Source organism: Balaenoptera ricei, chromosome 1 (genome assembly GCF_028023285.1).
Source record: "Balaenoptera ricei isolate mBalRic1 chromosome 1, mBalRic1.hap2, whole genome shotgun sequence".
In the NCBI taxonomy this organism is placed as follows: Eukaryota; Metazoa; Chordata; class Mammalia; order Artiodactyla; family Balaenopteridae; genus Balaenoptera; species Balaenoptera ricei.
Window position 1 is genome coordinate 180,966,263 of NC_082639.1, and position 23,985 is coordinate 180,990,247.

The 23,985-nt window shown below is 34.3% G+C and overlaps 1 long non-coding RNA gene across 1 annotated transcript; it reads left to right on the forward strand.

Annotated features, from left to right (window-relative positions):
- The first annotated feature begins 2,186 nt into the window (after positions 1–2,186).
- On the forward strand, positions 2,187–22,906 carry LOC132354104 (uncharacterized). The gene is made up of 3 exons (XR_009499174.1): positions 2,187–2,230; positions 16,576–16,629; positions 22,791–22,906. It is a non-coding gene; the product is annotated as an uncharacterized LOC132354104 (long non-coding RNA).
- The last annotated feature ends 1,079 nt before the right edge of the window (positions 22,907–23,985 follow it).

The following is a 23,985-nucleotide window of genomic DNA, read 5'->3' on the forward strand; positions in this document are numbered from 1 at the left end:
GAATATTAAATGACCTATCTATGGAAATATTAAAAAATATAAGCAGTATAGATAAAGATAACCATTTGATAAGGCACTATTCATAGGTAGTAAGTGTTAAGATTTTAGAGATTTGGGGAAACATAATTAATATACACATACACAAATGTATCCACTAGAAAGGCATATGATATCCATATATATGATACACACATATGTATGTAACTATATTTACATATAAATGTACATGTATATAGAAATACAAATATGTATATAGAAATACTTCTGTGCATACAATTTTTCCTGTAACATGTCATTTAATTCTGTCTCATGATGGGGTTTGGAATAACTTTACATTTACAAATGATGATAACCATCTACTCTGCTTTAAGGCAGTTACTTTTAAATAAATATTTGCTCAGTTTAGACGTGAACTGCCTCTAGTACTGTTTTCCCCACTGCTCCTTCTCCAACCCAGGATGGCACGCAGTTTACTAGGAAAGAGCAGTCCTTGCTGTGAGGTGTGGGACAAAGCAACTGCTGCTGATGACTCTGGCCCTAACTATTGTCCACACCTATGAGGTTATCTTGCTCTGAAAACCAGTCACCTATATAATGTCTCTTTGAGTCTGTAGTCTTTTTTTTTTAATTGAGGTATTGTTAATTTACAATGTTGTGTTAATTTCTGCTGAACAGCAAAGTGACTGAGTTATACACATATAGACATTCTTTTTTTTACATTCTTTTCCATTATGGTTTATCCCAGGATGTTAACTATAGTTCCCTGTGCTACACAGTAGGATCTTGTCCATCCATTCTATATGTAAGAGTCCGTAGTTTTTTGAAGGGTCCCCTGTGCCTGACTATGGCATATGGGGAATTCTGAATCTGCTGAAAACCAAAAGAGCAATGAAGAAACAGTATAGCCATCCTGGGCCTAACCATGCTTCCAGCAGGCTTTTGTTCAGAGTTCCCGATAAGTAGTGGGCAAGAATGCCTTCAGAGGCTACCTCAGCCTGTTAATTCTGCATTGATTGTTAGGGACAAAGTGCCACCTATTAACCTATTAACATTTTTTTTATTTCATGTAAGATACTATCTTCTGAAAAGTTTTATAATTTTGATGTTTCCACATTTATGTTTTTAATCAACCTGGAATAATCTTTTCAATTGTATAGCATTCACAGCAATGCTCATCAAATATTCCATTTGTCACCTACATTTCCAAGCCATCTTGCATCTCTGTAAAATTTATATAAGATTGCAATATTGTTTCTTCACACATTTGGTAGAACTTCTTGGTAAAATCATTTGTGCTAAGAATGTTTTGCTTGAGGAAATGTATTTGAAAAGTATTGCTTCTTTAGTAGTTATAGAACATAAAGTTTAATTTTATGTTCTCTGGCTTCATGTTTATTGAGATTTTCTTTCCAAAAATGTCTGCTTTTGTTTAAAAGATCAAGTTTATTGTCAAAATGTACATAACTCCCCTTAATATTTCTTAAGCATTTAAATAACTGTAGTTTCAACTATTTGTCATGACTAAAATTGTGATTTTGTTATCCCTTAATTTTCATGATTACTGCCATAGATTATTGGTGAAATTTAGAGTTGTTTTCAAAAAACAAACTTTTGGTTTTCTGGACCCACACTATTACATATTTTTTGTTTTAATGTTTGATTTCATATTTATTTATTTATTTTAAGTTTTATTATTTCATATTAAGTCATCCTTATACATTCTTTGGCTTTGTTTTTGCTGTTATTTTCTTAATTCCTGGGATATATTTCTAACTAATTTTCAGCTTTTTAAAAATTATAGGTACCTTCTTTGTACATTCTATCATTATAAATAAAGACAGATTTACTTCTGTCTTTCCATTACTCTGTCTGCTATTTCATTTTCTAATTTTTTCCTTTTTTTTTTTTCTTATTGCACTGGCCATGTTCTCCAATATAATATAGAATTAAAGTAATGAGAATGTACATCTTAGCTTTTTTTTTTTTTACTTTGAAAGTGTGTGAAATTTTATCAGAAACGTTTTTCTTTTTTAGAAAACAGCTTTGTTGTAGAATTGATATACAATAAGCTGCATCTTTTTCAAGCGCACCATTTGGTAAGCTTGACGTATGTGTACATCCTTGAACCACTCTCACAAGAAGATGGTGAACACGGTCATCAGCCTTGTTTACTCATGGCCCTTTGTAACCTCATCCCACCTCACCCCAAGAAACCACTGATCTGTGCTCGGTAAGTATAAGCTAGTTTGCATTTTACAGAATTTTTTATAAATGAAACCATATAGCATGTATTATTTGATGTCTGGCTTCTGTCACTCAACAAAATAACTTTGACATACATCTCTGATATTGGGATCAATAGTTCATTCTTTTCCAGTCCTGGGTAGAATTATATTGTATCGATACACCACCATTTGTTTGTCCACGCACCGGCTGACGGACATATGTGCTGTTTCTAGTTTTTGCTTTATTGTAAATAAAGCTACAACTAGGAACAGAAGTTTAAATGTCTTTATAGTAACATATGTTTACATTTCTCTAAGAGATGAATCACTAGATCTTATGTCAGATGTATGTTGAAGGTTTTAAGAAACTGTCAGATAGTTAAGCTGTCCTTTTGCATTCTCAAAAATTCATAGCATATATCATTTGGTATGATACTTAGTAGGTGTTTGATAAACAGAGATTAAAAGAAAGAAAAAAAAATGTGTGCATATTGTTTTTTAAGGTAAGTTTAGACTGTTCTAAAAGTGGCTTCTTAGGTTAGTCATCTTTCCCTAAAGTTAATAGCTTTTTCGTCTTCTTGGTTTTTTTTAATCACATGATTTTGAAACGATCTCATCTTCAAAGGTAACTGATTAAAGCAAATACATATATAAATGATTGAATTGATGATTTCCAAACAAGTTTTATACACAAAGTAAAGGACACAAAACTTGATAACAATTGTCACTGGTGATGGATAGAACAGGGAAGAGAAAGTCAATAAGTCGATGCCGTTTAGAATTTGGCCTTACAAAAAGTGCACTTAGATATCTGTTGGGAATAGTGCTGCAACCCCATTCTTGATGTTTCCTTTGGCTTAAAAGAAATTTCATAATAAAGGAGTAAATATTCTGCTAGATACATTGGGCGGGGGACCTAAATTTGGGATATTTTCAGTTTGGCTCTTTCCTTTTACTCCTTGGGAATCAAACTGCTTGAAGTAAATACACATTCTACTTTGCTTCTTCATGTGAGGGGCTAGCTCCATTTTGTGAAGTAATTTGGTATTTTAAGACACTTTGGCATTGAATATGCATTCTGAGGGTTTACCTATAGGAAAACTACTAGCCATGATTTCCAGTTCAGATTTAACAATATTAAAATTGATATTTCTATTGTACATATGAGTTTGTTTTTGATTACTTATAAATGATTCAGGATTGAGGTGCAAAACAAGAATGTTTTATATTGGACCTCCATAATATTCATTGGTTCCTTCAAATTTTACAGTAAAAGGGAGAAAATATTGAGAGAATAATCCAACGTCTCTAGAAGAATCAAACATTCTGTAAGCTACCTATTTGGATAATGATGAGGCTATGTAGAATAAATTAGATTCCTTTAATTAAAAGTATTAACCACAAAAAATGTTGATTATCAACTATAAAAAGCCTAGCCTTTTAATCAGATCTTAGTTTAACTTGTAAACATCTTTAAATATCATTAATTCTTTTTCTAGGTTTTTGATAATACAAATATATTGTAATTATTTTTCTAGATAAAGGTATTTCTGTGATATACTGTTGCTTTCTTGAAATTACAAATCTGGTGGAGATTAAACCGAGAGAGGAAAAAATGTGGCAGTGAGAAAAACGCAGGACAAATATTTCAGCATGTCAGTTTTACATCTGGCTGATATTATGATGGCAACAGATCTGTCAAGGCAAATGCTTTCCTGACAAGCTATTTAATTAGAATTACAATCATCTTCCCAGAAATGATCCTTAAAATAAATAGTCTACTGTAAATGGATGAAAATAAATAGTTTGTATCTCCCCAAATCTCCTGAAGTAAAAGAGCCGAAGACAAAGAGTCTTATAAATACCGTAATTTTCTAAATGAAAATGCAGAAGGAGCAGTTTAACATTAGATAACAGTAAGCTTTGCTGTGATGGGAAGTGTTTTTTTTTTTTTTCTTTTACACTTTTTTTTTCAACGATTGATGTGGTTGATAAAGTGATATTTTCTGTCACAAACGTTATTAAGCAGGTACTCTATCTACAAACCCTCTACATCAGTAAAAAATAAACGTGACTAGAATTATTTTTAAATTATATGTAATGTACCACAATGCAAGGGCGTGTAAGAAATCCTAAATGTTTTTTTTTTAATTTTTGAATTTTATTTTATTTATTTTTTTATAGAGCAGGATCTTATTAGTCATAAATTTTATACACATCAGTGTATACATGTCAGTCCCAATCACCCAATTCATCTGACCCCCACCCCCACCCCCCGTGGCTTTCCCACCTTGGTGTCCATACGTTTGTTCTCTACATCTATGTCTCAACTTCTGCCCTGCAAACCGGTTCATCTGTACCATTCTTCTAGGTTCCACATATATGCGTTAATATACGATATTTGTTTTTCTCTTTCTGACATAGTTCACTCTGTATAACAGTCTCTAGATCCATCCACGTGTCTACAAATGACCCAAGTTCGTTCCTTTTTATGGCTGAGTAATATTCCATTGTATATATGTACCACAACTTCTTTATCCATTCGTCTGTCGATGGGCATTTAGGTTGCTTCCATGACCTGGCTATTGTAAATAGTGCTGCAATGAACATTGGGGTGCATGTGTCTTTTTGAATTATGGTTTTCTCTGGGTATATGCCCAGTAGTGGGATTGCTGGGTCATATGGTAGTTCTATTTTTAGTTGTTTAAGGAACCTCCGTACTGTTCTCCATAGTGGCTGTGTCAATTTACATTCCCACCAACAGTGCAAGAGGGTTCCCTTTTCTCCACACCCTCTCCAGCATTTGTTGTTTGTAGATTTTCTGATGAGGCCCTTTCTAACTGGTGTGAGGTGATACCTCATTGTAGTTTTGATTTGCATTTCTCTAATAATTCGTGATGTTGAGCAGCTTTTCATGTGCTTCTTGGCCATCTGTATGTCTTCTATGGAGAAATGTCTATTTAGATCTTCTGCCCGTTTTGGGATTGGGTTGTTTGTTTTTTTAATATTGAGCTGCATGAGCTGTTTATATATTTTGGAGATTAATCCTTTGTCCGTTGATTCATTTGCAAATATTTTTTCCCATTCTGAGGATTGTCTTTTCATCTTATTTATGGTTTCCTTTGCTGAGAAAAAGCTTTGAAGTTTCATTAGGTCCCATTTGTTTATTTTTGTTTTTATTTCCATTACTCTAGGAGGTGGATCAAAAAAGATCTTGCTATGATTTATGTCAAAGAGTGTTCTTCCTATGTTTTCATCTAAGAGTTTTATAGTGTCTGGTCTTACATTTAGTTCTCTAATCCATTTTGAGTTTATTTTTGTGTATGGTGTTAGGGAGTGTTCTAATTTCATTCTTTTACATGTAGCTGTCCAGTTTTCCCAGCACCACTTATTGAACAGACTGTCTTTTCTCCATTGTATATCCTTGCCTCCTTTGTCATAGATTAGTTGACCATAGGTGCATGGGTTTATCTCTGGGCTTTCTATCTTGTTCCATTGACCTCTGTTTCTGTTTTTGTGCCAGTACCACATTGTCTTGATTACTATAGCTTTGTAGTATAGTCTGCAGTCAGGGAGTCTGATTCCTCCAGCTCTGTTTTTTTCCCTCAAGACTGCTTTGGCTATTCGGGGTCTTTTGTGTCTCCATACAAATTTTAAGATTTTTTGTTCTAGTTCTGTAAAAAATGCCATTGGTAATTGGATAGGGATTGCATTGAATCCATAGATTGCTTTCGGTAGTATATTCATTTTCACAATATTGATTCTTCCAATCCAAGAACATGGTATATCTCTCCATCTGTTGGTATCATCTTTAATTACTTTCATCAGTGTCTTATAGTTTTCTGCATACAGGTCTTTTGTCTCCCTAGGTAGGTTTATTCCCAGGTATTTTATTCTTTTTGTTGCAGTGGTAAATGAGAGTGTTTCCTTAATTTCTCTTTCAGATTTTTCATCATTAGTGTATAGGAATGCAAGAGTTTTCTGTGCATTAATTTTGTATCCTGCAACTTTACCGAATTCATTGATTGGCTCTAGTAGTTTTCTGGTGGCATCTTTAGTATTCTCTATGTATAGTATCATGTCATCTGCAAACAGTGACAGTTTTCCTTCTTTTTTACCTATTGGGATTCCTTTTATTTCTTTTTCTTCTCTGATTGCCATTGCTAGGACTTCCAAAACTATGTTGAATAACAGTGGTGAGAGTGGACATCCTTGTCCTGTTCCTGATCTTAGAGGAAATGCTTTCAGTTTTTCACCATTGAGATTGATGTTTGCTGTGGGTTTGTTGTCTATGGCCTTTATTATGTTGAGGTAGGTTCCCTCTATGCCCTCTTTCTGGAGAGTTTTTATCATAAATAGGTGTTGAAATTTGTCAAAAGCTTTTTCTGCATCGATTGAGATGATCATATGGTTTTTATTCTTCAATTTGTTAATATGGTGTATCACATTGATTGAGTTGTGTATATTGAAGAATCCTTGCATCCCTGGGATAGATCCCACTTGATCATGGTGTATGATCCTTTTAATGTGCTGTTGGATTCTGTTTGCTAGTATTTTGTTGAGGATTTTTGCATCTATGTTCATCAGTGATATTGGTCTGTAATTTTCTTTTTTTGTAGTATCTTTGTCTGGTTTTGGTATCAGGGTGATGGTGGCCTCATAGACTTAGTTTGGGAGTGTTCCTCCCTCTGCAATATTTTGGAAGAGTTTGAGAAGGATGGGTGTTAGCTCTTCTCTAAATGTTTGATAGAATTCACCTGTGAAGCCATCTGGTCCTAGACTTTTGTTTGTTGGAAGGTTTTTAATCACAGTTTCAATTTCATTACTTGTGATTGGTCTGTTCATATTTTCTATTTCTTCCTGGTTCAGTTTTGGAAGGTTTTACCTTTCTAAAAATTCGTCCATTTCTTCCAGGGTGTCCATTTTATTGGCGTAGAGTTGCTTGTAGTAATCTCTTAGGTGCTTTGTATTTCTGTGGTGTCTGTTGTAACTTCTCCTTTTTCATTTCTAATTTTATTGATTTGAGTCCTCTCCCTCTTTTTCTTGATGAGTCTGGCTAAAGGCTTATCAATTTTGCTTATCTTCTCAAAGAACCAGCTTTTAGTTTTATTGATCTTTGCTATTGTTTTCTTTGTTTCTAGTTCATTTATTTCCGCTCTGATCTTTATGATTTCTTTCCTTCTGCTAACTTTGGGTTTTGTTTGTTCTTCTTTCTCTAGTTGCTTTAGGTGTAAGGTTAGATTGTTTATTTGAGATTTTTCTTGTTTCTTGAGGTAGGCTTGTATAGCTATAAACTTCCCTCTTAGAACTGCTTTTGCTGCATCCCATAGGTTTTTGATCGTCGTGTTTTCATTGTAATTTGTCTCTAGGTATTTTTTGATTTCCTCTTTGATTTCTTCAGTGATCTCTTGGTTATTTAGTAACATATTGTTTAGCCTCCATGTGTTTGTGTTTTTTACGTTTTTTTCCATGCAATTCATTTCTAATCTCATAGCCTTGTGGTCAGAAAAGATGCTTGATATGATATCAATCTTCTTAAATTTACTGAAGCTTTATTTGTGACCCAAGATATGATCTATCCTGGAGAATATTCCGTGCACACTTGAGAGGAAAGTGTAATCTGCTGTTTTTGGATGGAATGTCCTATAAATATCAATTAAATCTATCTGGTCTATTGTGTCATTTAAAGCTTCTGTTTCCTTATTTATTTTCATTTTGGATGATCCGTTCATTGGTGCAAGTGAGATGTTAAAGTCCCCCACTATTATTGTGTTACTGTCGCTTTCCTCTTTTATAGCTGTTAGCAGTTGCCTTATGTATTGAGGTGCTCCTATGTTGGGTGCATATATATTTTTATTTGTTATATCTACTTCTTGGATTGATCCCTTGATCATTATGTAGTGTCCTTCCTTGTCTGTTGTAGCATTCTTTATTTTAAATTCTATTTTATCTGATATGAGTATTGCTACTCCAGCTTTCTTTTGATTTCCATTTTCATGGAATATCTTTTTCCATCCCCTCGCTTTTAGTCTGTATGTGTCCCTAGGTCTGAAGTGGGTTTCTTGTAGACAGCATTTATATGGGTCTTGTTTTTGTATCCGTTCAGCAAGCCTGTGTCTTTTGGTTGGAACATTTAATCCCTTCACGTTTAAGGTAATTATCGATATGTATGTTCCTATGACCATTTTCTTAATTTTTTTGGGTTTGTTTTTGTAGGTCCTTTTCTTTTCTTGTGTTTCCCAATTAGGGAAGTCCCTTTAGCATTTGTTGTAGAGCTGGTTTGGTGGTGCTGAATTCTCTTAGCTTTTGCTTATCTGTAAAGCTTTTGATTTCTCCAGCGAATCTGAATGAGATCCTTGCCTGGTAGAGTAATCTTGGTTGTAGGTTCTTCCCTTTCATCACTTTAAGTATATCATGCCACTCCCTTCTGGCTTGCAGAGTTTCTGCTGAGAAATCAGCTGTTAACCTTATGGGAGTTCCCTTGTATGTTATTTGTCATTTTTCCCTTGCTGCTTTCAATAATTTTTCTTTGTCTTTAATTTTTGCCAATTTGATTACTATGTGCCTCGGCGTGTTTCTCCCTAGTTTTATCCTGTATGGGACTCTCTGTGCTTCCTGGACTTGGGTGGCTATTCCCTTTCCCATGTTAGGGAAGTTTTCGACTATAATCTCTTCAAATATTTTCTTGGGTCCTTTCTCTCTCTCTTCTCCTTCTGGGACCCCTATAATGTGAATGTTGTTGCATTTAATGTTGCCCCAGAGGTCTCTTAGGCTATCTTCATTTCTTTTCATTCTTTTTTCTTTATTGTGTTCTGCAGCAGTGAATTCCACCATTCTTTCTTCCAGGTCACTTATCCGTTCTTCTGCCTGAGTTATTCTGCTATTGATTCCTTCTAGTGTAGTTTTCATTTCAGTTATTGTATTGTTCATCTCTGTTTGTTTGTTCTTTAATTCTTCTAGGTCTTTGTTAAACATTTCTTGCATCTTCCCAATCTTTGCCTCCATTCTTTTTCCGAGGTCCTGGATCATCTTCACTATCATTATTTTGAATTCTTTTTCTGGAAGGTTGCCTATCTCCACTTCACTGAGTTGTTTTTCTGGGGTTTTATCTTGTTCCTTTATCTGGTACGTAGCCCTCTGCCTTTTCATCTTGTCTGTCTTTCTGTGACTGTGATTTTTGTTCCACAGGCTGCCAGATTGTAATTCTTCTTGCTTCTGCTGTCTGCCTTCTGGTGGATAAGGCTGTCTAACCCTAAATGGTTTTAAATCCTGATACCCATAGTTGCTATCAAGGTAACCTTGGAAAACTCTTCAATCTTGTTGCCGAAAACCCAGCCTCTGTTCACCGGTGCCAAATAGAAACCCAGAGACAGAGCTTTGGAGGAGCAGAAAAGAGTAGCTTTATTACTTTGCCAGGCAAAGGGGAGCACAGCAGGCTAATGCCTTCAAGACTGTGCCCCCCTTCCTTGGAAATAAGGGGTCTTATAGTTTCAGGGTGGAAATTAGGTCTCTTAGGATTGGGGCTGAAGTAGTCTTGCATTCTTCTTTCCTCCTGGAGACATTGATTGAGATCATTAGGGCTGGCGTCAGGTGGTCCCCGAACAGGTTCTGGTGGTCCTCGAGGTTATAATTCCGTGATCTTCTTTCTGGAATGAGCAATGCTCACAAAGGAAAGGAGTGTTAAGGAGTGCTGTCTTGGAAAAGTAAACATCAGGTGCATAGTACAACTTTAGCTAGAGGGCAATCAGTATCAGAGTTCAATTAAGCAAAAAAGAGAAGGAAAAAAAAGAAAAAACATCTATAGGAGACTGGTTGAATGGCTGAAAAGCATAAGGGCTGATTAAGGGCTAACATAATGGGGGCGCCTCAACTAGTTTCTGCTACAGCAATCTCTTTCAAGGCTATTTCCAGGTCTCTAAATTATAGACAGTATTTTTGTTTCTTAAGATATTTGTGAGAATCATAAAATGTAACCCCATTTAAAATAACGTCTAGGAAAGTATGGAATATAAAGAAAATATATATTTAAACACTATGTCTATCCCTGAATTTTGTTTTTATGGAAAGAAATTTAATCTGGTTTGTCAAGAGCCTTAAAGTTTGCAGGTTAAAAGAGATTCAATGATACTCTTTAAATAAGAATATTTGTGGAGTAAAGAATCATGGAATCTCAGAATTGCAAAGGACACTATGTGTCATCTTTGCCCAAATACCCATATGATTACACTGTTTTTTATAATATAACTGCCAAGAGAAAACTATGTTTGTGGCTCCAGTTTTTACATATTAATATCGATATTTTTTTGAGAATCACAGTATTTTAGATGGAAAAGTCTTATTTATAAATCATTTGTATATTTCTCTATTTTAAGATAATATTTAGGTATCATGTACATCATAAAACAATTAAAAACAAATAAAAATTATTAATGAAATATTAAAGAGAAACCATAATATTTCTTTCCCACATGTCAATGGATCAATTTGCAATGCAAATTGACTACTAGGTGGTCTAGATATTTTCAATGTATTTCTTTGGCCTTGATGAGAAAGAGCTAAATGGAGTATATAACTTAGCTCAGATTATACATGAGAATTGTCAAAGATGAATTTTAAGTTTTGTTTTATATTTTTGTATATAATTTTTAAAACGTGATGTACTAAATGTGGAGATGTATTTAATTGATTCACTTAATTTTTATTATTTGAACATTTGAAAAGCATAGTTATATTTTAGGTATCCATGAGTGTTTAAACACCATAAATTAATAGTTTCAGATTTTAAGTATTTGGTAGAGTTTTAAATGTTACATTTATCATACAGAAGATCTTCACCATTCTCTCTGATAATGTTATAAATAAGTAAATGTTACAAAATAAGTGAATGGCAAAAATACCATTTAAGTTTTTATATATTGGATTTATGTGTAAAATTTTGTGTGAATAATATGTTATTTTTGCTCAGAGAAATCTTGAAAAGAGCTTTATATGTTATAGATTTAGTTATACCATGTATAATGAGAAACTGGAAAAAATAAAGAAAAAAATTCTACACATAATCACGGAACTAAAGTAATGAGATTATGCAACTCTCCTATGATATATATAATCTCAAAATTCTTAGAGACATTTTTACAAGCAATAGGCTAATGAAATATTATCTACAAAACTTGAAGAAACTTCAAAAATAGCTTTCTTTTTATAATGTTCATTAAATTAATATAAAAGCACAAAGGTATAATTTATAATAATTTATTATAGATATTTTGTTCTATTTCCCTTGCTTTGGTTTAGTAACATATAATTTAACAAATCTTTTCCCTTTTCAGTGTACTTAAGTTTGTCTCATCTTTAGTTTAAACAACAACTTAGGCTTTAAGCAGTGTTTCCTCTGTAAATGATGCAGCCTGAAGACAAGGAAAGATGTTCACCTAGTGTACAAACTAACTCACCAGAGGGGTTCCATTAGGTTTAGGGAAGCATTCTTCTTTGTATAAGAAATACAAACAGGGGTTTCCTTGTGTCATGTATACACTGGGAGTTGAAATACTGTGGCTATGGCAGAACGAATTTTAAAATTTAGATTCATATTTTAAATGAAATTTGTTAATTCTCAACCAACTTTTACCTAGTATACTTTCAGCAAAACGTGACTATATACCAAGGATATTTGGATATAATAATAAAGGAGATATCATAGCTTGTTCATTCAGAGAAGGATGTTTTCTAAACTTAAAACTGCAGATAAACTAGCTGAGCTTTTTAGAGGAAAGCACGTAATGAAGGAAAATGCTTCACCCCAGTCAGTAGAAAAATCTCTGTGAATATTTAATCACAAGGTTCACATTTCTTATTTTTATTTTTTTATTTAAAAAAAAATTTTTTTACATCTTTATTGTAGTATAATTGCTTTACAATGTTGTGTTAGTTTCTGCTGTATAACAAAATTAATCAGCTAAATGGATGGAACTTTGGTTTGTATATATCTATGCGTTGTCTGTAATGATCACGAGGGGTGTGACATGCAGTTTATTAACCATCCCCATCCTCCATTCCATACCTCAGAGCTGAGGGACTGTCATTTTACTACTGAGGAAGTCCAATCTGCTGTAGAATGTTTTTTAAAGTACCATGTGTATGTGGTAACAATGAGGTCAATATGACCAGGGAAATTCAAAAGCTGAGGATATAAAAACATTGATGCAGGAACAGAAAGCATAAGACACATTTCTTTGCAGTGGGAAACTGAAGGCACAGAGTTGAGAAGCAGCACCTTGGCAAGGAAATCTTTTGAATGCTTCTGGATTTTGAGAATTAAAGAGAAAAGAGCAAGAGTTGGAAACTTTGCAAATGTGGAATTGTATCAAATACAAAATTTCACTAATTTTCACCCTGGTAACTGTTCTGGAAATCTGTAGTACTGCAAGGGAATTTCTTTCCATATCAATAGTAGAGCTATTTCTATAATGAGCAAGGGAGATACAATTTTAAATACATGCAATAGTAGATTTCACTGTGCATTGTCTACATCAAATGAAATATGTAGACACAGAACATGCTGTACAAGGATGGTACAGCATATCTGACCTTCATACAGACAATTATGTCATAAGAGTTACAATAAGCTTTGAAGAAATCACTGGAAATTTTATGTGCTTGGGCTTCTTGGTAGAAGTCTTACGTTATAGGAAAGAAGATCTTTTTGCCTCTGTCTCTTGACTCCAAAAGCAATTTATAGTAAGCCTATGCATTTAAAGGAAACACAGTAACTCCTTATTGTTTTAGGGGGCCCAGCGATAAACGGTCAGAAATGTTGAATATTTTACTCACAAAAGACAGGAGAGACTTTGAACCAAGTGAAAAATTATGTTCCATGTATCATTGAGATGTCAGGATTAGGGCCAACTGAGAAAATAAAAATAAGAAATTGTAAATATACAGAGTAAATACTGGTTATAGGTGCTAAATAAGTAGCCCACACTTTATCCATGCAAAATGAATGAAGTGCTTATGTGTAAAAAATTTAGCAATAGAAAGAAGAGAGATATTGTGTACATTTTGAAATTATAAGTTTTCTAAAGGACACAGAAGGAGTTATTTTCTTTTAAGGAATTATCTGTGACTTCAGGGGACTCATTTTTAAATAGGAGAAGGTAAAAATTTTATATTTAAACTATCAAATGATATAAAGAGTGGCAACAAGTTTAAAAATTTTCTATTTTATATTTCATATTACAGTTGACTCTCCATATTCATTGGTTCTGCATCTGCTAATTCAACCAACGGAGGATTGGAAATATTATTAAAAAATTCCAGAGAGTTCCAAAAAGTAAAACTTAAATTTGCTGTGAGCAGGAAATAGTTATTTACATAGCATTTACATTGTGTTTACAACTATTTGCATAGCATTGACGTCATTTACATTGTATTAGGAATTATAAGTAATCTAGAGATGATTTAAAGTTAAGTATATGGGAGAATGTGTGTAGATTATATGCAAATATTATGCCATTTTATATAAGAACTTGAGCATGTCCGGATTTTGGTATCTGGGGGGTGGAGGTGGGGCTTGGGACAAGTCCCCCCTGGGGATACTGAAGGACAACTATATTCCACTTCTGTTAGTTTCTGGTTCAGATTTTATAATCCTGTCTGTTGCTAATTGAGTAACAGTATAACATGATTTATTGCAGAAGCCTCTTTAAACTATTATAATATTACTACTACTAATAAAAAAGGAATGCCTCTCTGATAGCATAAGGCCTCAAGTGGAGTTTCCATCTCACTGAGATGAGAGGAGCATTGATGGGTACAGGTCCTGATTCAAATACAGCAGAATAGAGGGAACCATTTAGGAGTAATGAGAATACTCTAATACTGGATTTTGGTTAATTATATATTTACAATGGGTGAATTTTATGTTATGTCAATTAAGTCTCAATAATGTTGTTAAAAAGCTAATTTTGCAATGTTTCAGTACTCAGTAGCTCTAGATTTTATGAAGCAAACTATCCAAAACAGGAAAATAACCACTGACAATCTTCTAAGTAGTTTTTAAGAAAGGAGTTTGGTATTGTGCTTTTTAAAATTTCCTCAAAAGGGACTTTACAGACTTTTAATACAAAAAAGCTTGAATCCCCAAAAGAAAATATTAACATTACAGATATATTCCACTCCATGGTCTCTCTCACTGCTCTTTCATCCCCATGTGTCAGATTTAATAAACTAAAATTTTCAAAGAAAACAGCAAACTCAAATCCCTGTCCTTAAAAGTTCACTTTCCCTTAACTTCATTCACTATTTTCAAAATTCCCCAAATGGCATTCAACGCTAATAAAAGTAAATGCATCTGTCAGCAAAAGAATACTTTAGAGACATGTTGCAGTGTAGTTTAAAATTTAGTAGACGTTCTTTATAAATTGGATTCATTCATGTATAATAAAATCTACTATCTGATATTTATCTCATCTGTTTGTGTGTGTGTGTGTGTGAGACCTTGTATCCATTCTATTAGAATAGAAAAATAATATATGTTTTCTTATTAAATTAGAAAAGGTCACTTATCTAGGGAATTCTATTTATACTAGATTCTGAGTCAACTTGGTGCCAATAAGAAGAATATTCTTGTTGATTCTCAATACTTATGTATGATGTTACTAACCTGAATATTTTTCTTTCTAAAATAAACGTTGTTCAGCCAGTTTACTTATTTTCTCAGAATTAACTAAACATTTTTCAAAAAATAAGTGTTACTTTTAGAAAATGTAAGCTTGAACAATATATCTTATCTAAGACTTTACTTCCACATCTTTAAGATGGATATTAATTCCTGTTGTGATGATTAAATAGGATATTAATATATCTAGCCCAATACCTAGAAAAATTGTAATTGTTCAATAAATACTTAGCTTTGCTTGGTTTTCTTTTTTGTCTGAAGGTTCTAGTTATATCGAGAAAAATAACCCTTTCTTATAGAATATGGTCTTTTAATAATATGTCTGAGGTTGGGTATTTTAAAGTAGGTGCACTTTGAATTTGAGGTTGAGTTAAATCTATCAAAAGTATTGCTCTACAGCATTGAACTCAACCTCAGATTCAAAGTGCACCTACTTTAAAATACCCAACCTCAGACATATTATTAAAAGACTATATGTGGAGAAAAGGGAACCCTCTTGCACTGTTGGTGGGAATGTAAATTTATACAGCCACTATGGAGAACAGTATGGAGGTTCCTTAAAAAACTAAAAATAGAACTACCATACGACCCAGCAATCCCACTACTGGGCATATACCCTAAGAAAACCATAATTCAAAAAGAGGCATGTACCATAATGTTCATTGCAGCTCTATTTACAATAGCTAGGACATGGAAGCAACCTAGGTGTCCATTGACAGATGAATGGATAAAGAAGATGTGGCACATATATACAATGGAATATTACTCAGCCATAAAAAGAAACGAAATTGAGTTATTTGTAGTGAGGTGGATGGACCTAGAGTCTGTCATACCAAGTGAAGTAAGTCAGAAAGAGAAAAACAAATACTGTATGCTAACACATATATATGGAATCTAAAAAAAAAAAAAAGGTTCTAGGGGCAGGACAGGAATAAAGATGTAGATGTAGAGAATGGACTTGAGGACATCGGGAAGGGGAAAGGTAAGCTGGGACGAAGTGAGAGAGTCGCATGGACATATATACACTACCAAATGTAAAATAGATAGCTAGTGGGAAGCAGCCAAGTAGCACAGGGAGATCAGCTCGGGGCTTTGTGACCACGTAGAGGGATGGGATAGGGAGGATGGGAGGGAGATGCAAGAGGGAGGGGATATGGGGATATATGTATACGTAGAGCTGATTCACTTTGTTGTACAGCAGAAACTGACACAACACTGTAAAGCAATTATACTCCAATAAAGATGTTAAAAAAAAAATATTGCTCTACCCTTGTGATGAAGTTAAAGCGTTTACCCAAGGACCACAGTGGATCAGTCTACAGTGTAGAGAATGGAATCACTTGAGGGAAAGGTATGCCCAGATCCAGGAAGAAAACATTTCTTTACACCACTCCTGTGTGATGTATAGCTGCCAGAAATAAATGAAATAATAATGAAACTGGATCAAAATCAACAAACAATATGGGACAGATAATTTAGGACTATTGCCATACTGTGAGAAAAACTGGCGATACATTTTGATAAAAATATTATTGTGGGGTGTGTTATAATACAAAAAAGTGACACCACTGAATTCCTCATGGGCTAAATAGACTCATTTTCCAGATTCTTGCTGAGCTCATTAACTTTCCAAACTGTCTTTGCTTATTCATTTGCTTTTCCTTCTATTTCTAGTTGCCCAGCTCCACATAGCAGGATACTCTTGGACACGAAGACTTCCCTCACCAGGTAAGCCCTCACCTACAAGTGAGCCCTGTACCGGTACTCTCCACAGCACTCCCAAATTTGGAGCTCTTATTAACTCTAACCTAAATAATTATAATATTCTCCTTATCATTCTATGTCTAGTTTCTTCCTGTCTACCCTTTTCCACATGAGACAATGTTGCAATGTCTGGAAATTACGTTAAAATACCCCAGTATTCACAGTGATATGTGTGCATATTTTTGTGTTTGCCAATTAACTATGAACTACATATTCTGAAGCCCTTGTTCTAGAGTTTGATAAGGCAATAAATACTGTTACCTAAATCTTGACTAAAGAGACTTTTACTTCTCATAAGGCACGTTAAGAATGCTTTGTCGTTGGATTGAATAGCAGTGTTCATGTTTTGCAATTGATAAAGATTATTTTCACACCTGTGCATTTGAGTGAGTGGAGGGTAGAATCTTCAGACTGTACATTAGGTTTGATCTTCCTTGCAGCCTCTGGAGGATTTATCAGTGATCTGACTAGAAAGGTAGTTAATTCTGCTGTCAGAATATGTTGCATTTGTCTCACAATAAAGCCTTCAAGTAAAATTTTGAAGCAACAAAAGAGAAAAGAAGAGAGACAAAAATCTTTGCAGGAGATAGGAAATGGGCTGTATGACTTTTTGTGGCAAAATTGGATACTTAACACTTTTACTATAATATATCACTAAGAAGGTCTAAAATTTCACTTACCTATAATTATCTGAGACATCAAAAGGAAGCTGGCAATTGTTGAAAGCCAGAATGGCTTAAGTTGATGTAAACTTCGTAAATGACAATTCTTATTATTTTTGATCCTTGATCAAAGATATAAATGATTTTTTTTATATAAATTCCTTTTTTCTCTCCATCATATTCAAGGTTCTCTACATTTTTAATTTTTAAAAATTGTTCACTTCTTACCTCTTTGTTCATTCATAGGAAAAACCTTGGATAAATGTATTAATATGTTTATCACAATTTAATTTAGAGTAAAAGCTTAATGTCTTGAGGACATTTGACTCCATCCACAAAACTCAATATTTAAAGTATGATTCCTCTGAAGAAATTTCCAAGCTAACCACAGCAAAATTCAGCAGGACACTGAACTGTCTCCATTGTCCTCAAACATATATGTGCCTCTTCATTCCTAACAAATAGGTAAGAAAAACTAATATATTAACCAGGCTCAAGTAATTTGGTATCAACTTTATAATTTCTACTGAAAATTATTTTTAACACACTATATTCTACCATTTATTTTATCTTCTGTGTCTCTTTCCAAACGCAGCTTAACTCTTGTTTTATAAACAAAGCCCCTCTTGTCTCTAAGAGTCTTATATCACCATTTTGTTTAATAAAATGATGGTGATAAAAATGATATGATGGTGATGATGACAATAATTACTAATACCTAGGTACTTTTTTAATTTTTATGAATATAGTAACTAATTTGATTTGTCAGCACTCTAGGGTAAGTACCCATTTTGTAGATAAAGTAAATTAAGCTATGTGGTATTAAGTTACTTGGCAAAGATCACACAGGAGAGCAGATTTAGAATCAGCTACTCTGGCTTCACATACTTTAGTGTTACCGAATAAAACTCAAAAATCAACATTATAGGCATAGTTTTACGTGACCTGGTTATAAAATTTCTACCTCAGAACTTTTGTCATCCTGTCTTCCCCTAATTACATGTAGCTTCTTCTTCCTTTGAACACACATAAAAATTTTCTCTCTCTTGTAACACTTGATATTTTACTTTTTAAATTTCTTTCATCGTTCACATTCTTGGCACCATCATAATATTTCCACCTCTTTAACATACATACTTGAAACATAATTAGTTCCCTTGGGTCAGTAACTCTGAAAAGTGCCCTTGGGAGTTAGGTCATAATTATAAATTTCAGACCAAGAAAGGAGCAGACATGGCAAATAGAAAATTGAAGCAGGCACAGATATCCTCTTGCCTGAGAGTAAATCATAGTTTCAAGAGTACGTGATGAGGGAAGAAAGGTTTTACTCTACAGAGATAGCATCAGGACGGTTCTAGAAGAGTTAAATACATGGGTGTCATTGGAGACAGGTAGGATGTTATTTGATATAACACAATAGACAGTTCAGGGACAGCCAGACAGATAGGTTCAGACTTAACATCACGGGCATTTGTCCACTAGGTGGGAGGGCTTAAGTCACATGTCATTAGTTCAGAGTTCAGAGTTTTCCAAGAGATAGTCAGGAACACAATTCAAGTTAGAATGGGTGCCTGAGCAAATTTTAAGAGTAATAACTTAAATGAGGTCTTCTCTCACACAATTAAATGGCTAACAAGAAAACAAAGCCTAAGAACAATGACCAGAATCAGGGTACAAAGACATCCTGAACGTCTGCAAGGATGACTTAGTATTTCACCTGAGGTAGCAACCTAAGGCTTCTTAATTCCTTCTGACTGAAGTCAGCCTTGAGTCAAGACAGCTTTCCAGAGCCTAGGGGTTGGACTGACCCGGGGTTACCTGATAAAGCCTCAAGTGGCAGCACAGAAGAGCTTTCAGAGGTAGAGTATGTCAGATGCCTTAGAAAATATATTTTTCTCTGTAATGCTTTAAAATGGCACCTGGGATACTGCAAAGATTTCTTTTCAGGTTGAATTGCATTAACTTGAATCTTTAAAAGGTAGATATCATTGAGGATAAGCTTGGAAGAATATCTTCCCTTTTATTATAGTTCCTTTCTAATGCATTTTTTCTTTCATATTTTATTAAATATGAGCCTGCACTAAAATACTTTTTGATCTTCACTTCCTATGCTTTTGAGCACCTCAATTCTACTTCATCTTCCCCCTAAGGTTCCAGCCTCAATTCGTCTCACATATTAAGCAAAGTGAAATTGACATTAAAGCCAGGGAAACACATCCTGCTTCATTCATACTTAGTATTTCTGTGCTTACAGTCAGAAAAAAAAAAATAATGTACATGAACAAGAGCATCTTCTTTCACTCTTTCTAATGCACCCACTGAAGTTATTGCTATAGCTTTTTTTTTAACATATTGAGCAAGCCTATAGGCTCTTTAATTTAAAATCTCATTGTTTTGATCTGCTATTGGTTGAATCTGTGAGTGTGCAACCCAAGGCCCACTGTATATAATTCTCCAGTTATATATATTTTTCTCCATCTTAAGTTCACCATCTACTCATCTACTTACAAAGATTCTATTTCTTTTGATCTTTTCCCCTAAAAAAATAAAAACCAAATGAGCAAAATACACCTTGAGGTTTTTCTTAGAAAAAAGAAAAAGCACATCATGGCACAATAATCTCTTAGAAATACTAGTCCAGAAAGAAGATCTACAGATCTACAGAAGTTGTATTTAAACTCCAATCTGGAACAAAGTTGAATCTTATACTTAAAGTTTTCCTAAAGCGAAAAAGAAAAAAAAAAAAAGACGTGAAAATTTTACTTCAGAATCAGAATTTTGATAAGGTCTTTTTGTCTTTGATTACAAGATCTGTACCAGGCAGTTGAATTTATTATTATTACCTCAGATAGGAAAACTATTTAAATAAAATAAGGAGGGGGATACTAGGAGAAGATTAATATAACCCAGCCATGCCCAATTTTTAAAAATAACCTTCATAGCAGAAGAAAAGTAATAAATACATGCAAACATGCTCCAAAGATTTACTGAAACTCAGTGATACTTATCACAAGCCTAAAACCAGAATATGCAGCTCCCTTGTGGGAACACTCAGATAAAAACAGAAGACCTTTTTAAATGTTGTATTAATATGGATAAATTTAAGACTGATTCTTGTATTAGTTTCCTGTTGCTGCTGTAACAATGACCACAATCTTAATGGTTTATAAAAACACACATTTAGTGTCAAAATGTTTGGGAGATTTAGGAGTCCAAAATCAGTCTCAATGGGCTACAGTCAAGGTGTCAGCAGGGCTGTTTCCTTTCAGAGTCTCTTAGGGTGGATCCATTTCCTTGCCTTTTTCAGCAACTAGATCCACTTGCATTCCTTGGCTTATAATTACTTCCTCTATCTTTAAAGTGCATCACTCCAACCTTTGCTTCTATCATCACTTCTCTTCCCTGTGACTGTGAAACTCTTGTTTCCCTCTTACAAGAACCCTTGTGGATTTTATTAAAAGCACCAAGATAGTCCACAGTGATCTTCCCTTGTCAAGGTCCTTAACTTAATTACATTTGCAAAATCTCTTTTGTTATGTAAGATAACACATTTGTAGATTCTGGAGATTAAGATGTGTACATCTTTGGGCGAGATTATTCTGTCTACTGAAATTCCGTACGTATATTTTCTACTCAGTCTGAAAAATTGACTCAGAGCTTCTATGTAAAGCAATGATTGTATTATCTTTGTCATGATCTGTTAGATGAAAAAGAATCCATCTAAGAATAGATTACAAATAATTCAAAATTACTCAAGGCCAACCACTGAAAGAATCATAAGAGGGTTTCTGATATTAACATATTTTTTAGGCGATTAGCAGGAAATTTTTCAGAAACAGCAATGCTTCTAAATGTTTGACTCCACTGAGATCTTGAAACCAACCCCATGGATTATGGAAACCAAGAATGCCCTCAAATGAACTCAAAATATGCCTTCAACAACTTATTTTCATGTGCATGAAAATTTAAGCCATGTCCTATGGGTGTCATCTCAGCAGTGTTTCATATATCAAGGAGCTATTGTCTATCCCTTGATCCCATAGCCAGAACTTATCCTTGCCTCCCAACAACTGTAGTCTCAGCTAAATCAATCAAAGCATCTTCAGGTTTCAAACTGGGAATACCTTTAAGTCTGATGTTACCAAATGAAGAGCAATCCCTATTGTCAATGGACAGTCACTAATATCTTCCTAACAATAAGTTAACTTATTGTTGATGTAGTTCATGATTTTGGAATGCTTTAGAAACAAAATTGTTAGTTAACCTCGTCAAGTTCTGTGTTAAAAAAAACAGACAACAAAATATATAAATCACTCCATGTCTTGATGATACTCACAAAAATTTTGCATACACAAAAATAATGGCTCTGGCCCACTAAAAAAGAGGCAACATAGGAGTTGGAGAAAATGCTTTAGCAAAACATTAGGTTAAATAAATTGTTCTGCCTAAAGTTTTTCCAAAGACACATTCATGGAGATATTTACAGTTTCACCACAGATGTGTGGTCTCCGGTTCCTGAGTCTGAAGAAAAGAGTTGGAAAAATCAAGCTGTCAAATCAAGAGGAAATAATCTGAGAAAGCTAGGTGACTGTGTACTGGGACCGGATGACCTCAAGTGAGGCTAACATACTCCATGAGGCAAGCTTTTAAAATCGAATCGAACACTGGTGGGTTTCTAAAATAGCGATTCATGACTCACCTGCAACCTACATGATACTGGAAAAGCTGTAAAAGTGGCACATGGACGGAAAGTACATCCTAAGGGAAGATTTGTGCATCTCTAAATGAATTTAATACTATTATCTCTCACTATGGGTTATGAAAATGCATCAATGAATATACATTTATTTTCCTTACATGTAGAAACAATTGTCTATTTAAAAAGCCACAACACTCACAGTGCCTTTAAAAATAACTATAGAAATGGTTGGACCATTCTAGTTTACTTATTCAGTATTGAAGAAATACATTTTTCCAGGCAAGTTAGGTGTAAGTGACATAAGGCATTTCCCCTTACACAGGAATCTGACTATTGATTATGCCCAAGAATATGGAAAAGAGGAGGGAATGAAGTATTAAAACATAAATAAGTTGAACTACCAAACAACTTTGAAATCTCATGTTTGAAAGTACTTTCCTTACCTGTCATGGACCTGCATTCTTACCTCTGGATGAAGTCATAACTTGCCTCTCTCAGAACCGGTATCTGTACTCATAACTGATTTCAATCTTGTACATTTTTATCTATCTAAAATATTGTGGAAAACATATGAAGTATAATCATTCCTATCATTCTTATAATCATTAATAGGTACAGGTTACCTTTACTCTCCAACTATCTAATCATCCCCTGCATGACTATGATGTATCCTTGATCAAAGATGGATTGTTCTTGATCTTCAATATAAATTACTTCATGGGATCTCTTAATTAACAGTTAAATTAAACAACATTTATTTTTAGATGTACTCTTAGCAAGTGAAATGACATCAGCCATCTTCAAACAGCAAGAATTAATAAGATACCATCATTAAGTATCTTGATTAGAAAACCTCCAGAAGCAGCTATCACATGAAAGTTCCAACAACCGTGGAAAAGCAAATGGCTTAATAAAGTAAGTAACTTTCATTTAAGGACATCAGAAAATGATTTTTCTCTGGATACCTGGAAACAGTGATTGTCCCTTTCTCTATTTCATACTTTTGTTATTTATCCTCCAGATTGTACTTTTCTTCTTTACTGAGTTACTGAAGAAAAGACTATATATTGTTACTAAAATTTTCCCATTAGTTTTTTTTTTTTTTTTTTAAGACTAGAAGAAACACTTTTTAAATTTATTTATTTATTTTTGGCTGTGTTGGGTCTTCGTTTCTGTGCGAGGGCTTTCTCTAGTTGCGGCGAGCGGGGGCCACTCTTCATCGCGGTGCGCGGGCCTCTCACTGTCGTGGCCTCTCTTGTTGCGGAGCACAGGCTCCAGACGCGCAGGCTCAGTAGTTGTGGCTCACGGGCCCAGTTGCTCCGCGGCATGTGGGATCCTCACAGACCAGGGCTCGAACCCGCGTCCCCTGCATTGGCAGGCAGACTCTCAACCACTGTGCCACCAGGGAAGCCCCCATTAGTTTTCATCTAATTTTTTTCTCTTAGGATCCCATCTAGGACACGACATTGCATTAAGTTGTAATGTCTCCTTAGGCCTCTCTTGACTGTGACAGTTTCTCTGGCTTTCATTGTTTTTGATAACCTGGATGGTTTTGAGTAGTACTCATCAGTTACTTGTTAATGTCCCTCATTTGGGATTTGTCTAATTTTTTTCATCATTAAACTGGGGTTGAGTTTTGGGGGAATAAGCTCACAGAGGTAAAATGTTATTCTCATCACATCCTATCCAAGATACATATTACCAACCTGATTTATCATTGTTGACGTTCATATTGATTACCTGGCTGAGGCGGTGTTTGTCAGGTTTTTAAAGTTGCCATGTTTCCCCCTACCCATGCTGTAAACTTTGGAAGGAAATTGCTCTGTTCAGCCCACACGTAGAGAGTGGGAGTTACGCTCCATTTCTTGAGGGCAGAGTATCTACCCAAATTATTTGGAATTCTACTGAATGTGAGATTTGTCTATTCTCTGTCATGTATTTATTTATTTATTTATTTAT